The 15,437-nt window shown below is 42.8% G+C and overlaps 1 protein-coding gene across 1 annotated transcript in view; it reads right to left on the bottom strand.

The window, feature by feature from the left end:
• The window catches only part of NFKB1 (nuclear factor kappa B subunit 1), a 102,562-nt gene that overhangs the window by 59,183 nt on the left and 27,942 nt on the right, over positions 1-15,437 (bottom strand). The window lies entirely within an intron of this gene.

Raw genomic sequence — 15,437 nt, 5'->3', positions numbered from 1 at the left:
TGCCCATACACTGCACGATTCTCGTACGAGAATCGCGGGAAATCCCGCGATCGTACGAGAATCGTGCAGTGTATGCAAGGCGTCTACTGTACGGTCGCACGTCTTCTGTCGAACCAGCATGCTAGAAAATCCGCCGGGAATCGTACGATTCTCGGCAAGTTAGTGGCCTGCTGGTTCAACAACTGCCGAACGGGCCGGTGTGCGCACGCGCACACTGCCCGTTTGCAGTCATTGTAAGCCCGCCCCTCATTACAGTCATCGTAAGCCCGCCCCTCAGGGGGGCGGGCTTGCGATGATCGAGAGTACGATCTGCCTGTCCAAGATGGGCAGATCGTACGTTTTTTAAATCACTTTACAACCATCGCAAGACTAAGGTCTTGCGATGGTTGTAAAGTGTATGGCCACCTTTACTGTGCTAAAACAGATCTTCTTCACTATTAAAAGCCATCAACTTCGGCAAACGGAGCATACATGACTAATAACAGGATCTGAAAATACAGTCTAACACTGGCTTATTTAATATGACAGGGACAAGTGCTATGGCCAAAGTACATTAACTTACAAATATCAATGAGATTTCACATTTTAATGATTTGTCTACATTAATCGGGATTGATTCTGCGCTTTATTCTCATTCACACATACTCACCACTCTCTGCACTGCCTAACTAAATCAGCCCAATGCTGCGTCCCTGGCTGTCATGCTGATACAATGGCTTTGCTTCTTCCTGAGTCAATGGCTAGGATACAAGTATGTAGATCACAAGTTCTGACTTTACTTTGACTTGATTTGAGCAAGTTGTATATAAAGTATTTCAGCAGTCCCTCAGCCAACCAGCACATTCACATAGAGCAAAGCAGCTGGCATATTTAACTTAAAATGGACCTTTACACATATCTTTAAAATAACAACAAACACACCTTTAGAAATGTTTAGTAATGACAATCTACAAACACACCTTTAGAAATGTTTAGTAATGACAATCTACAAACACATACTTCTAGATAAGGTCACGGAATCGCCCATCACTGCTGATCACGCTGGCGGTACCATTATTTTCTAATGGCACCCCAGTCATGCCGGGCGGATCGGGCGGTTTCCCACCACGATTCTGCCTGTGCAATCGAACTAAAACAGCCACGCGTTGTGTGTCGCAAAAAAAGGTACATGTATCTTTTGTCTGTGATTGCCGCACAGATGTAACCCCATTGAAATCAATGGGGCCGCACGGCAACTGCTGTGTGCAACTGCACACAGTTGCGCGGTCCTTGATCGCCCAGGACTGCACCAGCCCTCACACTTGTGAATCAGGCCATATCGCATGAGTTGCATGAGCAGACTGTTTGCATCCAAGTGTGGTCATCCGCAGTTAATCACAGCATATGAAAACGACCTGCAAACAGATGTAGGTGGTGGCATTGTACTGTACAGCGCATCCAGCCTGCAGCTGAAGCATAAATCTCACAGAGGAATTCATGAAACTCATGCGATCTGGCCCCATTTGCATGTGTGAATAGGGTCTAAAAGAAAAATAAGTTCTCCATAAAATTGTGGAATCGCAATCAATATATAAAGCCTATATTCAACCATATACATTGAGGGGAATTTATCAAAACTGGAGCAGGCAGAATCCGGAGCAGTTGCCCATGGCAACCAATCAGCATCTCTCTTCAGTTTGTTCAGTTGAGATTTGAAAATGAGACGGAGAAGCTGATTGGTTGCAATGCAAATCTGCTCCAGATTTTGTCTGCTCCTGTTTTAATAAATTCACCCCATTGTGTTCTCAAGAGAAAACTCTTCTCTGCAATTATCTAACTGATCACTTTTACAACTTCTAGGAACTGATTTGTAATATTCAAAACAGGCACCTTTGAAGTTTAGAGACAAGAAAAAGTTTCAAATGCATACACCCTAGTAAGTAATTAATGCATTTCTTTATCTTGCCTGACGGGAGTTTCATCATGTCATCAATTAGGTGGAAAACTATTTAATGACCAATAATAGCTGATATGGAGTTTTTGAAGCCTGCTGGATTGTCCCAGAGAAAGCTGAGCTGCTCGGAAAGGTGGTACCTCCTTGGCTGCTCTATTCAAACAACGGATAGGTAAGGTTCACTTATTCAGTGTTTGTAACCCCTCTTTGTCAATCCCTCCACTGGCCCAAAGAATAAAATCAAAAATATTAACAACCATTTACAAAGCCATCCACAACTCGGGCCAGCTATATCTCCAACCCGGTCTCATAGTATCACCCTAACCATCCATGCTCCTCCCAAGACCTCCTGCTCTCTAGCTCCCTCGTCAACTCTTTCCACTCTTGCCTCCCGGACTTCTACAGAGTCATTCCCACCCTATGGACCTTCCTACTCCAACCTGAACGACTGTCTCCTAATCTATCTGCCTTTAGGAGATCCCTAAACTCATCTCTTCATTGAGACCTATGCCATCTCTACCTAACCACTGAACTATTACTTTCTCAAACAACTCATTCCCACACAGCTACCACCTTTTGCCCCTCCTTTCATATTGTAAGCTCTCACTGGCAGGGCTCTCTTAACCATCTTGTCTTGACTTGTATTTTATTTGTAATGTTTTCCTTATATTGTAAAGCGCTGCTCAAACTTTTGGCACTATATAAATCCTGTATAATAATAATCATCATAATATTAATAATAATATTGATTTTTGTTCTATATAAATCAAGGACAGCAGCTTTTAGGACCATTCCTAAGGACCATTCATTTTTAGCCAAACTGGTCAGCCATATATTGGTATGCTTAACTGCATATTGAGGTGCCTCTGAAGAGTGCAACAAAGTCAAAAGACATAGGACTGTTACCATTAAAGCATACGTAAACCCAATCACTAAAATCTCATATAAGCTTTAACATGCTCATGTCATTTTGAAAGTCACCTTCAATATTTTTAAATCGGTGGCTTTCAATGAGAAAACACATGGTGATCCTGCCACAAAGGGCCTTGCACAGCCTCTTTACTATTTTACAGTGACAACACTCCTTGTCCTTGTTTTCCAAATGTTCTCCTCACACTTTCCTATGCTCTCCCAATGGAGAATACATGCGGATGTGTGGACACATATTACAAAGACATGGTGCACTAATGTCACCATTAGGAATCGCCCCACCCATGAGAAATGATGTTTAGTAGTTGCTCAAGTGCATGCAAAGAAGGAGTGATTGTAAAGAGGTTGCAGGAGATCAGTAATGCCAATATATAACAAAGGTTAAAAAGGTGAAAACAAATATTTTATTAAACACAAAGAGTATAGCAACTGTTTCTGACACACAGTGCTTTGGTAAACTAAATGTCATCCAGTTAGAGTTTACATCTACCAGCGAGGTCAGAGCATTTATTTTCAAGCCTGCACAAGGCACTTGACAGCTAGAATTTGATTGGTGTCTCTGAGCCACACCTCCACTTAAGTTTCCTTTGATTTTTCTCATCTACAGCCCAGAGTATCACTGATGCATGAAATCACTAAAAAATGGGCATGTATTCTATATCCAACATCCTGACAAAAAAATATGTTTCCAACAATTATCTAGCATGTAAACCAGGCAAAGTTTAGCTGTGGGTCCTACCTGTAGCAATGGTCTAGGTAAGAGGTTCCTAAAAGGCCGAGTCCGGACTGAGCAGCGACCGGGATCGCCAACGAAGTTATGGCTGGCTGAAGGTGGATGCACCAGCCTACGAGGTCGGTTCACCCACGGCCAGCCATAACCCACTGCAGGTCCCCATTCCCCCTCAATCATTGGCTGCTAGGACTGCAGCGTTCCTATCAACCAATGACGTCAGCTTTCTTTCCAACTCAGCATTAAGGAAGGACTGAAGCCCCGCCTCCCATCCCCACCTCCTTGCTCCTCCCATCCCCATCTCTCATCCTCTCCCCTCTCAGCACTGACTCCCTACTCCTTGGGCTCCAGGATTAATCAGCAGCTTTTTAAAAGGGCACCTTAGGGATAACAATTGTAAGGGGGCACTCTGATAGGGACAATTACTTATTGGTTGTGCTCACCAGAGTGCCCCCTTACATTAGCTGCCCCCATCAGAGTGCCACCGTAAATTAGTTGCTGCCATCTGAGTACCCCCTTACATTACATACAAAAATAAGGGGGCACTCTGATGGGGACAGGCAATGTAAGGGGGCACTCAGATGGCGATAATCAATGTAAGGGGGCACTCTGATGGGGACAGCCAATGTAAGGGGACACTCTGGGCACAAGCAATGTAAGAGGGCACTCCCTTACATACATGGGGATAACTAATTATTATTATTATAATATTGCGGGTCCCTATTAGCGTGCCCCCTTACATTGCTTGTCCCGATCTGGGTACCCCCTTATATTAGGTGTTTCCATCAGCGTGCTCCTTTTTTTTTGTATTTAATATAAGGGGGCACTCCGATGATGGCAACTAATGTAAGGGGACACTCTGATGGGGGCAAATAAATGTAAGAGGGAACTCCGATGGTGGCAAACACTGTAAGGGGGCACTCTGATAGGGGCATCTGATGTAAGAGGGCACTCCAATGGGGGCAACTAATGTAAAGGGGCACTCCAATGGCGGCAAACTGATGTAAGAGGGCACTCTGATGACAGCAACTAATGCAAGGGGGCACTCTGACGGATGTTGTACTTTATTTCAGTGAAGCCGGCCACTGTGTAGTAAAACCGCATCACTGCGCTTTGCCTATAGAACTTAATGAAATGTCACTTGTGAAATTTCAATGAAGTTCTAACAAAAAATTAAAAAAAATGTGTGATGCGCCAGGATCAATGCATCAGCACTGTGTCTGGGAAAATGCACCAGCAGCTGTGTGTTGCAGTGCAGTTGCTGGTGTGATTGCAACCTAAATGACGGACCACGGTGCAGACACAAACTGGGTGACCGTTCTGTCCAGACCATGATGTGGACGTCTGCTCAAAGAAAATTTTGGTCACCGGACCTCCTTGAATTTCAATTCACTACCCCTGGGCTAGGTTAAGGGAGGTCATGTAAGCACAAATCAGGCAATCAGTGGCTCTGTCGGACTCCAGCTTCTGGTTGATGACAATGCTCATGTGACCCTTCAGACTTGTCTACAGATTCCAGAAAGAAGCTGGTCATACACTACACAAATTGTGAGTCCTGCTGATATGGATGAAATTTGAGCGCGGTGTAGCCCCGTCAGCACTTGACAAAAGTCCATTTCCAACTGACTTTTGTCAAAGGAAAAGGCCCAAAAAGTTAAAAAGTGCAGATGCAGTCGCTGCTCAGGTGTTGTGATAGTGACAGACCCACCACTGTCAGATGCCTAGCATGGTCAAATTCCTGGCGAGGAGGGGGGCATATCAGTGGTGTTTTTGATACCTTAAAAACCCTTATATCCATATTATTATACATAATATGAAGAACTCATTTTAGTTAAAAGAATAAAACACGGCAAGAACTCAGTTAACCGAAATAAGGACTATGACCAGAGTTAAACACAAACAGTGTATGGACAATAAAAACAGGCAAGAACATAACCAGAACAAGGGCCATGACCAAAAACAAATTGGAAACGGTGCATGAAAACTTCTATAAACCAATCAATCAAAGTTGACTTTACCTGTATTTGGTTTTATCATCAATAATTTTCTAGCACTGGCTTATTCCACAGCTTCTTACTATTGTGTTTTTGTTTTAAGATTTACACACATTTCACGCAGGATTCACACATTACTCCAAATTAATCTAATTAGAAAATGTGTGAATCCCTGGGTGCCCAATTTGATGGAATCAATGAACAAACTAATATGTTTTTGCAGTAAGGAATGAGGAAATCGAGCAGCTGGAATTGTGCCCAGGGAAATGCCTAAAGAACACTCAGATTACCCTTGGCTGCCTTAATCCGAAACTACCTAATGATTAATTAGAATATCCCATAGGGATGTTTGTCAGTAAAGACTTTAATAGAGGAAAAAGTAACGCTACAATATACATAAACAAATATATGTTTACCGCCACCTTTTGTTCTCTGTATTGGGCTTATCTGTATGGCATGACAATATCTTGTGTTGTGTTTCTCTGTATACTATGCCAAAGTCTTGAATGGGGGTTCTCTCTATAACACAACAGTGTCTTGTATTGGACTTCTCTGTATAACATGACAATGTCTTGTCTTGTGTTTCTCTGTATATCATGATGACAATTACTTGTATTGGGCTTCTCTGTGTAACATGTCAATGCCTTGTATTGGGCTTCTCTCTATAACACAACAATGTCTTGTATTGGGCTTCTCGGTATATCATAACAATGTCTTATATTGGGATTCTCTGCATACCATGACAATGTCTTATATTGGGATTCTCTGCATACCATGACAATGTCTTATATTGGGATTCTCTGCATACCATGACAATGTCTTATATTGGGATTCTCTGCATACCATGACAATGTCTTGTATTGGGATTCTCTGCATACCATGACACTGTTTTATAGCGGGATTCTACGCATACCATGACAATGTCTTGTATTGGGCTTCTCAATATGACATGACAATGTCTCGCTTTGGGCTTCTCGTTATACTATGACAATGTCTTGTATAGGGCTTCTCTGTATGACATGACAATGTATTGTACAGGGCTTCCTTGTATAGCATGACAAGGTATTGTTTTTGGCTTCTCTGTATACCACGACAATGCTCCGTATAAGGCTTTTCTGTATAACATAACAATGTCTTGTATTGGGATTCACTATATGACTTATAAAAGTTGTGTATTAGGCTTCTCTGTATGACATGACAATGTCTTATATTGGGCTTCTCTGTATACTATGACAATGTCTTGTATTTGGCTTTGCTGTATTGTATGACAATGGGGTCTGTTCACTAAGCTGCCGACGGCAGCCGAATGAATAACTGACCCGAAGTGAAGTGAGCCGAACGCTGTTCGGCTATTCACTTCAGGCTTGTACGGCTGATTTCAGCCGTATATCGGCTGAAATCAGCCGTACATCGGGTGGCTTCGTGTGGCTTCGGGTCGGCCAAACATGCTCAGCATGTTCGGCTGATCTGAAGTGCAGAAGGAGTTCAACTCAGCAGATCCAACATCTGGAATGGCTGAGCCGAACCTCGGGCAGGCTCCTCGCTGCTGTTCGCCTTATTCTCATAGATGCCTAACAGCAGTGAGTAAATAGCCGAATGCCGCTGAGCTCGGCTATTCTGCCCGGCACCTCTGTGGTACCGAGCAGAATAGAAAAATAGTTTAAAAAGTAGAAGAAAAAAAAAGAAAACGATTGTGCGGAGCTAGCAATGACAGCTAGCTCCGCCCAACTGTTTTCTATTGGCCGGGCGGACCTGATGGAGAACTGCAGGTCCCCCTCTGCTGATTGACAGTAGCAGTGGTCGGATGCAATAGCTAGTTTGCTATTGGCTATTGCAAAGTGAAATAGCCAATAGGAATATAGTTATGCATTCCTATGGTGTTTTTTTTTTTTCCTGAATGAGGGCGGCCAGCGGCTCCATGTCCGAAAAAAAAGAAAAAACAGATCGCAAGGAAAGGTTTACTCTGCTCGATCAGCAGAGTAAACCTTTCCGAGGAAAAGTGTTCCTCTCCCTGGCCGCCAGGAGCCGTTTTAGACTCGCAGAGCGTCCAGGAGAGTAATGACAGATGGCGTCCCTGGTTACCAGGTAACCAGGGACGCCATCTGTCATTACACACTTAGAACCCGGAGAGGCCACTGTGATATCATAGCTGCCCGGCCGTGTTCTCAGTGTGTAATGACAGCGTCCCTGGTTAGCTGGTAACCAGGGACGCTGATCTCTCTGAAAGTGGCCGGAGCCAGCCGTGAGATGACTGAGCCGCTCGGCCAACTTCGGGGGCTCTACGGGCTATAGTGAATAGCCCGTACAGCAGCCCTTCGGTTCTAATGAACCGAAGGGGTCCTGGGGCCGAAGCTAGCCGAAGGCTAAGCCGAAGCTACGGCTAGATCCTTCGGCAGCTTAGTGAATAGACCCCAATGTCTTGTATTCGGCTCCTCTGTATGACATGACAATATCTTGAATTGGGTTTCTCTGTATAACCCAAGGTTCGATCCAAACCTGAGCTCATTCCTTTTAGGAAATATATTTAAATAAAGGTTTTTGGTTACCTGGAATTCAGCTTTAACTGTGTTGTGTGCTGCTACATAGAAAACTACAACCTACACTAACCACAGCTTACACGTGCAAATACTTGAGAATTTCTCAAGCTTTTACATATATTCTGTAAAGCTTTTGCGCAAAGCAATAATTCGGCAGAAAGTTCCCTAAACAGCTGTTAGGTATGAGCATGTTTTCTGGGTGCTTTCAATCTGTACTAATAGCAAGGATCTGACAACTTTTTTTAAGTCAGTAAACCTACTGATCCATGGCAGACATCCAGCCACCTTCAATACTTTAGCCAAAAACATGATGAAATTCTTGCATTTTTCTATGTAACAGGCCATAACCCCACTGTATAAATAGATGACTTATTTGATTTTCAACTTCCTTCTATTAGCTTACCATTTAGAGAACTTAAGACTTCCCCTTTCTCAAAACATTTAAAATATAACCATATAACAAGCAGCATTTATACTATACCGTTGCTATAAGTACATGTGAATGCAAGAATAAGTAGCTTATATGTTTGTTTAGTAGTACCACATAATGGTAAATGGTATCAATTGCAGAATGACACCCTAAACACATAGGCAACACGAAAGAAAACACAAAGAGGGGCGCCGTTCCTGGTGCAGATAGGTTTATTCCAATAGACAGGTTAAAAATGAACTAGCAGGTACTCAGAAGAGTAGAGTGATAACAGGCTGCAGGACAATGTAAAAACCGGAGCAATGAGTCGGACGTTCTGACGAAGGGGGCGTGCCCCGGAAACGCGTTGACACTTCATCTATCTATACACAGGACGTAATGCACGGATTCCCACATTGCTCCGGTTTTTACAATGTCCTGCAGCCTGTTATCACTCTACTCTTGTGAGTACCTGCTAGTTCATCTGTCTATTGGAATAAACCTATCTGCACCAGGAAAGGCGCCCCTCTTTGTGTTTTCTTTCAGATGTCCCAGTTCCCCTGACTGTATTGGGGCTGCGTCCTGCGCATATGCCCAGCACTCCTTCCTTGTGAGGGATGATGATTGCCTTTGGCGCTTCTAAATAAAGACTTTATACATAGGCAACACGCTTGTAAATGCTAATGTAAAGAGCATTCATTTAAACATTTATTTACCAAGCATTTAGCAAGTACCAGTTCCAGTCTAGAAATACTGAATACAAGTCTAAATGGCTGTAGCTTTAAACATGGTTTTATCAGCATTCAGTGAGACGAATATGCTTTGTAAATTGTTGCTATATGTGATCTACTTCAGACTAGCTTTTAAAAGCTAAGGTCATTATCCTTATGTTAAGGTGTTTAAAGGAGAACTACAGTGTTTTACTGTTTTAATCATTTTTGTTTAAACTTTGACTGCCTATTCACACATTTGCAAAGCCTTGCGGCGTGTTAACAAGCATTAATATGCATTGCGTTAGGAGATCCTATTCATTGGGCTGCCAATGCACCGCAACAAAGCAAAAAATGCATGTGACAGATTTCTAGCAATGCAGCGCACCAGAACACACAGGGGGGCATTTACTAAAACTGGAGCAGACAAAATCTGGAGCAGCTCTGCATGGCAACCAATCAGCTTCTCTCTTTAATTTTCAAATCTTAACTAAACAGACTGAAGAGAGAAGCTGATTGGTTGCCATGCACAGCTGCTACAGATTTTGTTTGCTGCAGTTTTGATAAATTCCCCCAACAGTGTATACAGTATGTTGTGGTGAGCATTTCACTCTATTGTACATTGCATTGGAGTGTTATTCACACTGAATAGCACTGTAATGCACATGCAGCATAGTAATGTGTGTGTGGCCGCAATGTGTGAATAGGGCCTGAATGTTTGTTTGTTTTTTTAAACAATCTGCTTATTGTGGTAAAAGCCTTGTTTCTTTGTATACTTTATTATCTTTGTGTACATAGGGCAAGACTTTTTGAGCCACTTTTCTCACTGCTTAATGAAAATAATCCTTTGTTTGTGGCAATGAGTGGTATCCAGAGAAGTCTCACGCTACCTAGTCATTTAATTTGTTATTGCTGAGAGGTGTCCTTAACAAATCATGTGAAGTGTAACTTTTAGGTTTTGGTTAAAGCTGGCACAGTCTGAACAAAATAAATCCCTTGATTCCCCCATCAATGCCAGACAGTGTGAATGAAGGAATCTCCCCTGACTAATATTGCATTCAATAGCAGGCGGGACCCACAGCAGTTGAATACCTGAATATAGACTGCATCTGATTTGCTGAAGTCACTGTTCAGTTGACAATTTTTTCAACCGGCTCCTTTGATAAAAGTTGATTGAAAAATTAACTTTTGTTAAGCTGGGTGCTACCAGCATGGCCGCCCAAAGCTCAACTTTCAGCCGAGTCAGCAGGAATTGGCTTAAGATTGAGCAGTGTATGGCCAACTTACAGCAGAACTACAACCTAATATATCTTACAGCCCAAGAAGGTGCCATCTAAAGCCATCCACACAGTTTAGTGTAGATGGAGGAATCTGTTGCACTTTTTCCATCTGACCATAGAAAGCCTGGAGATAATCTATAGGTGTATGGCAAGCTTAAGCCTCTATTTGGATTTCAGTTGCCTTGGTGTTTCACATGTGATCTGCTTTGACACCAGCCACTTGAGGGCTTGAAAATGTGGTTGAGAGCTGAAATAAGAACACTGGCAACCTTAACAGTTGGCATGGCCTAAAAGTAACTGTGTTGGCAGACATTAAATTCATGGGTCTAGTTCCTCTATAAGGTAAGGTATTTGGAAAAAAATGATTATTGTTGGGGGGATATTGTCTGCAAACAATTGATTTCTTGTCAGCCAACTGCAATAGGCCACTTTTTCAGTGTTAATGATTCACTCTAAGGACCCATCCTATAAATTTCTGTACTAAAGCTGGCTCTCAAAATACCTGAACAATCTGATTGGATACAGGAATTGTTCAGGTGTTTGACAGCCAGCGGGGCTGACTAGCAAGATACTGAAGCTTGGCCGAGTGGGAGATTGCTCCATCTACACAGTTTAGCGTAGAGGAATCTTTTGCACTTTTCCCATCTGACCATAGAAAATCTGCAGTAATTCTATAGGTGTATGGCCAGCTTTAAATAGGGAAGGTTAACCTCCTGGCTGGTTCTCTATCAATTGATAATAGCTTTTTATTTCTTCCATGTGGGTCATTACAAAGATCAGAATAGGGTTCACTTTGTACAGGGGCACCAGGATCCTGGCATGCAGCTTTCCTCATCTATTCACAAATCTATGCCAACTGAGACCTCTAGTTTTATGGAGGAATCTGTTGCACGTTTTCCATCTGACCATAGAAAATCTGCAGATAATCTATAGGTGTAGGCCAGCTTTAGGGTGTTTTGCGCACCTCTAGTCAAATGGACTTTGAAGTGTATGTAAACCTAATCACACCTAATCACTAAAATCTCATATAATATTAAGGTTATTAAAAAAGGACTGTTGCAGAAAAGGTGGAAAGCAGCACACTGACATATTCCAAAAACCAATTCTTTATTCTTCCAACTTTCACACACACAGACTGCACTATCAGGACTCTACGGCTAAGCGCCTGGGTGCATGAAACATGTTAGGATTTGTTATTCTTGTGAAATTGATTTTATCGATCACTAAAGAAGCTGTATTTGGAATATGTTGGCTTGGCTCTTTCCACTTTGTTTGCAACAGTATTACCAGTGACAAGATGCGTGAGAACCCGACTGTGGCAGGCAGTCATGGACACACCTGGAGCGACAACGTGGTTTATTGATATTGTAAAAAAAGCAATTTTCAATACTTTTTAATCTGCATCTATATAAAATAATTCCTGGTAATCCTGGCATAATATTCTTTGTTAAGGCACTTGCTGTTATGGGGTGACAACTCTGTCTCTCTTTCCCAATTGTGCTCATGCTTTGTCAACCTGACGCATGGGCCTCCAATGGATAATACAAGTGGTTGTTTGAATGCACATTACATAGGCATGCTCTAATGTTGTCACCATCAGGTTACACCACCCTGAGAAATGCCATGTACAACACTGGAAGGCATGTACAGTATGTAAAAAGAAAGTGGATGTAAAGAGGCTGCAGGAGATCAGCAGTGCTAAATGGCAATTGTTTATGTTACACAGTGTTTTCGCAAACTAAATGTCATTAAGTTGGAGTTAGTATCTACTTTAAAGCGGAACTCCAGGATTTTGAAAAGTTAACCTTTGCAGTGGGGCTACCCCTGCACTGCAAGGGTTTTATGCTCATGTTGTCTATGGGGCGAACATAAAGAAGAAATACTCACCTGATCCTTGGTCCCACATGGCTGCTAGACCGGTCCCCACCACCTTTTTTTCCCCAAGGCTTCGGTGGTCTAAGGACCCATGATGTCATCATGTCTAATACAGGTCTATTAGATGTGAAGATGCAGGAGTGGAGGGGGAGTGAGGTGTGCGGTTGCTGCCGCAGGACTAAGGATTGGGTGAGTAGCTTTTCTTTATGTTGGCCTCTAGAGAAAAACAAGCCGTTAACCCTTGTAGTGCAGGGGTAGCCCACTGCAAGGGTTAACTTTTCTTTAAAGCTTTCATTTAATCACTACGAAAATGAAAATAATGTTTTTAACCCCTTATTATGTCGCTTTCCATCGAGCTAAATCATTGCTAAACAGGAAGGATGTCCTCACTTTGATAAGCATGCTATCTCGATTCGTGTACAGATACTGAAACTTTGATACTAGTATATATAGTAATGCATTTTGTCTTATTGCCCATGCTACATAATATAACCTCTCTATTTTAGCTTTATCAGCCCTTTAAGAGATAAGAAAAACATGGAGTGAGACTACAATTTCTACAGTAGATGTGATTTTTGACAGCAAAGATTCTCCTAGCAGCACATGCATATGTTTACAGCTGGCCATACACTGCTAGAGTCAGACAAAATTCGAGCTGTATGCGGCCCTGCTGGCACCACTCTGTTCGACAAAAATGGACTTTTCAATCAACTCTTGTCAGGGAGCCAGTCGTAAAATTGTCAGTAACTGCAGCCAATCAGCTGAAGTCGCTGTGGAGCATTCAGACAGCTGAAGACACTGGCTATTAGAACACAATAGCCGATCCTCATCCATGATGTTTAGTATTTCTTCTCATTCAACTCGAGGACTGAACTAGAAAATACACTAAGGGGTCTAGTCACTAAGCTGCCGTAGGCAGCCGAGTGAATGACTGACCTGAAGCGAAGTGAGCCGAATGCTGTTCGGCTATTCACTTCAGGCTGGTACGGCTGAAATCAGCCGTACATCGGGTGTCTTCGCGTCGGCCGAACATGCTCAGCATGTCCGGCTGACCCGAAGTGCAGAAGGATTTCGACTCAGCCGATCCAACATCTGGATCGGCTAAGCCGAACCTCCGGCAGGCTACTCGCTGCTGTTCGGTCTATTCTTATAGATGCCGAACAGCAGTGAGTGAATAGCCGAATGCCGCTGGGCGGCATTCGTCTCCGCTGTTCTGCTCGGTCCCTCTGTGGTATCGAGCGGAACAGAAAAATAGTTAAAAAAGTAAAAATAAATAAATAGAAAACGATTGTGCGGAGCTATCAGTGACAGCTAGCTCCACCCAACTGTTTTCTATTGGCCGGGCGGTTCTGCTGCCGTCAAAAAAAAAAAAAAGGAATGCATTGCTAGATTCCTATTGGCTATTTCAATTTTCAATAGCCAATAGCAAACTAGCTACTGCACCCGCCCTCTGCTGCTGTCAATCACTAGTGGGGACCTGATGGAGAACTGCAGCAGTGGGCGGGTGCTATAGCTAATTTGCTATTGGCTATTGCAAATTGAAATAGCCAATAGGAATCTAGCAAGGCATTCCTATGGTGAATTTTTTTATTCTAATGCCATCCAACGGCTCCGTGTCAGAATAAAAAAGAAAAAGCAGTGTTTCTCTCCTGGGCGGCCGGGAGCGGGAGACTCCCAGAGCATCCGGGAGAGTTAGGCTGTCTGGAGATCAGTGTCCCTGGTTAGCTGGTAACATCACGGCTGTCTCCGCCCATCTGTCAGAAGCAGGCTGTCGGCCGGCCAATGGCCGGCCGTTCGGCCAGTTTCGGCTTTCACCTCGGCTCAGTTGAGCCGAAGCATATGCCTTCGGCTCGACTGAGCCACCCGGCCGACTTTGGGAGCTGTACGGGCTATAGTGAATAGCCCGCACAGCGGCCCTTCGGTTCTACTGAACCGAAGGGGTCCTGGGGCCGAGGCTAGCCGAAGGATCAGCCGAAGCTACGGCTAGATCCTTCGGCTGCTTCGTGACCCCTAAGGCTTTATTCACTCCTACATAGTAAGTACGTTCTGTGATATCTGTGGCAGCTTTAACATGGCAGCACAACAATTCTTTAATTGGTTCTATTGATATTTCAGCAGTACTGTTACATTCACACATTTATGAAACAACCCTCAGCAGTGCAAATGCATTTAACTGCTATTATATTGCTTCCTTCAATAAAAGTGTTCTCACTCTGAGTTAATGCAACTGTCTGTCTCCTACCAAATTGCAGTGATACACCTACACATTGGAAAGTCTCTCTGTGAGCAATTGTCAACCCCAATATAGCTAAAATATCTCTACTTGGGCTGCACTTGTTTGCTGCGAATTAGAATTGGGCAAGTTTGGTTGGCTAATGGAACAGGAAGGTATTCCTTACACAATAAACAGGCACCCAAGTCAGATACAATAGTTGAGAAGAAAGGCAAATCTCTTGTTTTTTTACATAACTAGTGAGAAGTCCGACCCCCTACGGCTACTCTTACAAGACTTTCTAATCGTGAAAGTATTGCATTATTTTCCTAATTCAAATTCAAATTGTTCAGTGACTTCAATTCTATGACTGACACTAAACATTTCATAACAAAGGCAGTCTCAAAGTAAAGATGCAGGCAGTTATAATATAATCCAGTTATATACTTATTCAAAATATTTATATGCATTTACTTATAACCAAGAACTGCCTTAATGTGTCTTTGTACTAGTCTTTCATAATCGCCTGGACATCAGCGTTCAGATTGGGACAAGAAGAGCCAGCATTGTAATCCACTCAGCACACACTGTTGTAAATCTAACATATGGAGCTTGCTAATTTGAGAAGTGAGTCACAAAGATGTCTTCATCATTGAGCTACTTTCCTTTCCTATGCAATCACAGGCACCATGATGTATTGCTTTGACTGCAAAGAAGGAACAGGGGCATACAGTAGTATAGTACTGTATTTAATAAACAGGTCTGGATTAGAAAACTGGCTTATCAAAATTACAAATCTTTTAGGGGGTAAGATAGTATATATATAT

This window comes from Nanorana parkeri, unplaced genomic scaffold (genome assembly GCF_000935625.1).
Source record: "Nanorana parkeri isolate BGI_ZX_2015 unplaced genomic scaffold, ASM93562v1 scaffold372, whole genome shotgun sequence".
NCBI classification, from domain to species: Eukaryota; Metazoa; Chordata; class Amphibia; order Anura; family Dicroglossidae; genus Nanorana; species Nanorana parkeri.
Note: the sequence above shows the minus strand (reverse complement) of the source record. Positions and strands in the feature narration are given on the sequence as shown.